Source organism: Ornithodoros turicata, unplaced genomic scaffold, assembly GCF_037126465.1.
Source record: "Ornithodoros turicata isolate Travis unplaced genomic scaffold, ASM3712646v1 Chromosome12, whole genome shotgun sequence".
Classification (NCBI taxonomy): domain Eukaryota; kingdom Metazoa; phylum Arthropoda; class Arachnida; order Ixodida; family Argasidae; genus Ornithodoros; species Ornithodoros turicata.
The window spans coordinates 3,825,577-3,831,650 of record NW_026999301.1 but is presented as its reverse complement, the minus strand read 5'-3'; the positions used below and the strand labels follow the sequence as shown (position 1 = coordinate 3,831,650).

The window sequence follows — 6,074 nt, the reverse complement described above, 5'->3', positions numbered from 1 at the left end:
GTGATCGTGATGGTGGGAATGTCCGAGGGCGCTGCTGGGGTCATAATGAGTCCTTTAGGCCTGTCGCCTCAAAGAAGTCAACCACATGACGTAAGGCCGCCCTGTTGTCGGCCGCGGTGTCCCAAGGGCCGAGGATGGTCTACAAGTTGAAGGGGCGGCAGCCAAGGGTGGCAAGCTGTGACTGCAGTGTACGCCTCTCGTTGATATAGGTCCGGCAGCGGAGGAGTATGTGCTCAACGTTGGCAAGTACACCACACTCGTTGCGCATAGGGCTAGCCTCATAGCCTAGCTGGTATCGGTAGGACGGAGTGAAGGCCACATTCAGACGTAGCCTGTGGATGAGCGACTTCAGAAGACGAGGAAGCTTTCCAGGCAGCCGGTATGACAGCGTCGGGTCTACACTTCCCAAAGAGGACCTAGTTGGAATGTCGTGTTGCCACTGTAAGGTAGACCAGGAATCGGACAAATGCCTGAGTAGGGATCTTCTGTCTCCTCTCGAGAGTATAATGGGCATAGAAGGCCGTTGTTGGTGTGCAGCGGCAGCGGCGGCCTCGTGGTTCCCAGTTATTCCGACAGTATTTTATTCAAGAAGTCAGAACCGCTGCCATTGAAATGAAGCTAAAGAATTGTGCGCCCACAGGGAGTAAGATGCAAAGCTTTCGAATAGAACTCTACCAGAGAAACGTCATCATAGACATACTGAAACCGAAACAAATCCGAAGGAAAGGGCTGGGTTCCACGAACGGGCACTTATTCGCTGCCTTCCATTGAAAGAAAAGCAGGACCAAGGGCCGCGTTCCTTTAAGGGACCATATCGTCATCCCCTCAAGACCGTGGCTTTCAGGCGCGACCTGGTTCACCTCTAGCTTCGAGCGTAGTTATATTCTACCAAATTTGTGGCACTGTCGAACACTATGGCGTCATTTGTTTACAAACAGGGAGAGGTATATTGTTGGACATAAACGAAAACGATCTCAGCGTGTTGCACTCTTCCGCAGGCAACTCAAGGTCTAACTCAACTGCTCCGCACGCTGTACCTGCGTAATGCTATATTTGTGTCCGAAGTAACTTGGAAGTAACTCGTTCTTTTTTCAAGTAACTCGGTAACTGCGAGTTACATTTCAGGCTGAAGAACTTCGTTATTAACTTAGTTACATTTTTCTCTCGATAACTTATCTTGTAACGAGTTCTTTTTGACGGGTAACTTCTCAATCTATGATTGAAGGTGCTGTCCCACAAATCTTGGGGATCAGATCGTAACACCCTGCACAGGGTCTAAGTGTCCACAGTGCTGTCTAGAATGGACTATGGATGTGTTGTTTTTGGGTGTGCAAGGAAATCTGTCCTGAAGATTTTAGACCCAGTACATCATCAGGGACTGCGTTTGATAACTGGTGCTTTCCGTACGTCGCCAGTGGAAAGCCTCTATGTTGAGAGCAACGAATGGTCACTCGAAAGAAGGAGATTTTACTTATCTGTTTCGTACTCTTTGAGGCTAAGAGGTTATTACCTGCGTTGGAGGCACGCGCTTCAAGCAGCTGTTTCTTAATAAGCCCAGCATTGTTCCCCCATTTAGCATGCGTCTTCTTCAGGGATGTGAGGATTACAGTTTCCCACATAATGATTTCACCATAGTAGAGGCTAGTCCTCGGGTCCCGCCGTGGCAATCACCTCCATGTTTCAATAGCTCCCTGACTATGTTTAAGAAACAGAACACACCACCTGTTGTGCTCCAGCAGGAGTTTGAATCCCTTAAAGGTACTATAAAGCAGTCGAGGTGCAACCTTATATTTTGTGTGCCCTGAATTGTGTACGTCCTCTGGAGTAAAATGCCGCAAAATTTTCTCACATAGACGTTATAGATGCCGAAAAAATCAAAATTAAAATCTACTGGCAACACTGTGGCGAAGCAGACGGATGAAACGTCCACTCCGCCATGTACGGCGGCGAAAATGCCTCATGCGCACGACTCTGGGCCGAACACAGCGGCACCTCGGGCGCCACGGAAGTACTATGTCAAAACCAAAACTAGATTTGACAGGTTGTAACCATGTGCGCCATGTGTAACTTCCCAGACCTCAGTCCCTTGGAGAAGCAAATTCTGGAAGTTAGCAAGCGTCTGAACTTCGTCGCGTATGAGCATATGCCGTTCGCGATTGATGGGGATTCCGACCTGGACAGCGACGATTCGCTGCCACCGACACCCACACCTCACGACAACTAACCACGCAACAACCGAAACTGGTGAGTTTTCAACATGTGTTACCATACTGTTTTGACTTGTGCAAAGCAAGGAGTAAATTTGTGTTCTTTGGCAACGCTACACAGGTGCACTTGCGGAAACTGCAGAGAGATGCCGACGCTGCTTGAATGTCTGTGTTGCCGGGGCATCGCGGAAATTGGCGAAAAAGAACCGGAAGGCTGTATAACGGGACATCGGGATTCCGAGACGTTGTGTCTCAACCTGGCAGTGCTGCAAGTCGCTTACGCCTATCTGGGGAATGATCTTGAAAACGACTACGAAGACAACGTACACAGGTACGGGAGGTAGTGTCAGGCTCTCTGAACTGATTGATTTATTTCTCTTGCAGTAAATATCAGTACATAGCGTACCGGCAATTCACAAGCTGGGTCTGGGGACCACTGGGAAAGGACAATCGGAAAGTTCTCCCCTCTTGTGTTGTGACCAAGATTCGGGCAGAATTTCCCTCTGAAAGCTAACGAGGGTTTTTGTACCCAGATTTGTAATTTATTTTCTTTTTTATAAATGGAAGCATCTGCGTATATAGGGTGCCCCAAGAAAAGTGGACCAGACCATTTCACAAATAGAGCAGTATATGTAAACCTGAGTTTTTGTGACTCAATTGCCACAAACACAGCCTTAGGTTTCTGTTTATTCTTCTGTTTGTGGAGCACCTCTGTGCACATTTTTTTTTTTTTGACGACTGTATATGCGCACATGCAAGCAGATGTGTGTGAATATAAATGTGTCAACAAATAAACGTGCATGAATGCAGAATGTTTGCATTTATGTTTTTGTGTGAATATTGGTAGCTATCAGTTCAGATGTAAATGTACCTGTACCTCCGACAGCCTTTGCAGACAAGTCACGTCAGGGGGCAAATTGTTATTCCTCTGTGTCCGAAGCAGCAACCAGAGCACACAAAATCAGCTGAGATGTATCATCAGGCTCTGTGTACAAAGCAAGGTTTCTTTTCGTTCAAACAACACTTGTTTATTGCTTAGTACGGCTTTCATGTCTTGAAAGCAAACGTGGAGCAGCAGCCCATTTTGTGAACAGCGTCATCAGACAGTTTTTACAAAATAGACCACTATGATAGGGAGCTTTTTTTTTTCTTCTCATTTTTGAGAATAAACATTTATTTGGAAGTACTGCAGGTCTAGAGTGGTCAGAATGGGTGGGCACGACGAATAATGACACCTAATTATACAGTAAAATGAAATGGCAGCAATGGATTACACAGTGAAATCATCGAGCTGCATCCAAGGATATGTATAAAATAATAAATAAATAAATGCACACAACACCACAGATAATGAGACAATGGTAGCGTAAATGGTAACATAGAAATAACCGTCACAAATGCAGAAAAAAAGTTCTAAATAGATACTAATAAATAAACTACAGCAAATAGACTGCGGCATGTTACGTACGTATTCCACTTGGGCCATCCAAGGAAAAAGAAAAATGTCAGTGTGTGTGATCTTGCGAAAAGGACTTTAGAGCAGGGCGTCAAACCAAAAACCGTACCTGGACCGTTACGTTTGCCAAAACTGAACCCAAACCTGAACCGAAATGTACAAGACGGGCTTGATCCTGAACCAGAACTGAACAAAAGTAAAAGTAATAATAACGGTAACTGCTTCGCAATAGAAGAGTTTGGAAACAAAGAAAAGTTGGCATGAAAGTAGAAGCGCGTTTGCATTCTCTACCCTGGGTGACCACGTTTTCACTAGCCCTGGTCTCCCCTAAGCAAATCTGAGCATCCGCCGTGATACCAAGATGTCTTTGGACTCCCTGGAGTATGCTGCAGTCATTGGTGATGGGTCAGGTGACAACCTTTCTTGCAGAACACTCCTGAAGCTTTTTGACTTGCACACAGTCACTGCATCTTCCAGCAGGCTTTCAACGTATCCTGTAAGTGTGGCAGTACTGCATTAACTTACACGGAAACATATTGCCACAAGTATGAACTTAGGGAAGTATGCATACTGTATGTGGCCTTAGTCTTCACCGGTGTCTCAACTTCTGCTCCCTTCTTACTCTTCTGTAACTTCCTTCGGAACATGAACTGTCCATCAGGGCTACACTCTAAATCTTTTCACACCTTTAAAGGTGTAATAACGTGCATGGCGCACGCCTTTTTAGGTGTAATTTTCGTAACACCATAATGGAGCACGGTTTCGCACAAATTTTCTTTACTCGAGTGTTGTCTGTCCTCCAAAAATTCAGTCTTGCAACATCTCAACATTGTTCAACAGTATTGTAGACACTTGCGCGTGCTCGATTATCGATAGCGATGCATATATGCATTAGCTCGTACCTACGATATCCAAGACATAATGAAAGCAATATTTGCACTGACACTTGATCTTTAGTAATGCTTTCCAAATTTTGTAAAATATCATCCTGGAGATGGAATGTTACGCAACCAGGTTGAATGTTCATAGCGCACACCTTTAAAGGTGTGAAAAACTTTACAGTGTACGTGCGTGCTCACGGGAGGAATTCTCGTTAAAGTGCAGTGCAGCCAGTTGTGTCCTGGAGAATATGACGTTTCAATTATTTTTGGGACAGAGAATGCAAGCAAATGTGTGCGTACCTCGCTTTCATTACTTTTGGGGTATAGGCTGTCGACTTTGGAGCAAACTTTATCAACACTGCATGATAAGACTCCAGGGACGACGTTTGCCCAACTGAGGAGAGTTGTGATATATCATGTAGTAGCCGCGGTCCGTAACGATCTTGACAAGCTTGTGATATGACACAGAGTCTTCAACAAAATAACAATGTCAGTAATTTGATCAAATCTGAACCACATTCTTAAAACAAGGAATTAGTGTTCTATATTATATTATGCCAGTACATGATAAGTTGTAAGGATATCATCTAAGAACCTGGATTGGGAGTAATGAGAGCGTACCTGCTTTTAGCCATTTGGTTCCCCTAATGTTTCCATGTAAGCACCTAGAGTACGGTCCTTCATGTTCTGTGTGTATATTCAGCACATGGCGCTTCAAGCTGTTCCATATGCCGAGTCGAAGTTCAGGGTTTCCTTGCGACACTGCATTACACCAATAAAGGTGATAACAAATGGAGGTTATCCACGGCTTAAGGTCACTGCATCCTGCGCTGCGTGACGCTGCCTCTAGTTTCTTCTGCAACCCTTTCAGGAAGAAACAGTTTATTGTTAAGAACACTTTTGGAAGTTTATCTGGATAACATACCCTTCACAACATGCCATGTGTCAAAGGCATGTTTTATGTCAGGTTCCTTTTCGCGCATGTGTTTTCGAATGGATGGGTGCCTGTCCGTTATAACAGATGATATAGAGAGATGGCAGTCCTTCAGGTGTTCCAACGCGTGCACGAAACCGTACTTTTCCATCTGAGAGCTGCTTTTCACTTCTGGAGCCTAGATGATAGAAGACACATCGCATCAAACTCAAACTTCTTGAAGGGCTACTTCCCTATCTCCCCAACTTGAACTTGGACAAAGTGCACAATCTTTGATGTCAATGCATCCATGAACGTGTACGTGAGGTACTGCGCACTATGCCCTGCTGAATCACAGCGCCCGTCACCTAGGAGGTGGACTGCGCCACATTTACCAAGGACGTTTCTTTCCTCAGCATTCCATGCCTGAAGTTTGTGAGTCAGATTATATGTGTTTTGCCCATTGAAATTAGATGAAGTTGTTGACAGTGCAACATTGAGTTACCTCTGATATGGCTGGCAGAAGAAATCCTCGCTGGTAGACGTTGTAGGACACTAAAGACATCACTGCAATGTTTATAGAACTCAAAAGACGAAGAACCTGTGGCAAATTGGTA

At 44.9% G+C, this 6,074-nt stretch overlaps 1 long non-coding RNA gene across 1 annotated transcript; it reads right to left on the bottom strand.

Moving 5' to 3' along the window:
* Window positions 1–4,973: 4,973 nt before the first annotated feature.
* Window positions 4,974–5,606, bottom strand: LOC135371745 (uncharacterized). The gene is made up of 3 exons (XR_010415710.1): window positions 5,470–5,606; window positions 5,166–5,408; window positions 4,974–5,015 (listed from the first exon to the last, which is right to left on the bottom strand). It is a non-coding gene; the product is annotated as an uncharacterized LOC135371745 (long non-coding RNA).
* Window positions 5,607–6,074: the final 468 nt, after the last annotated feature.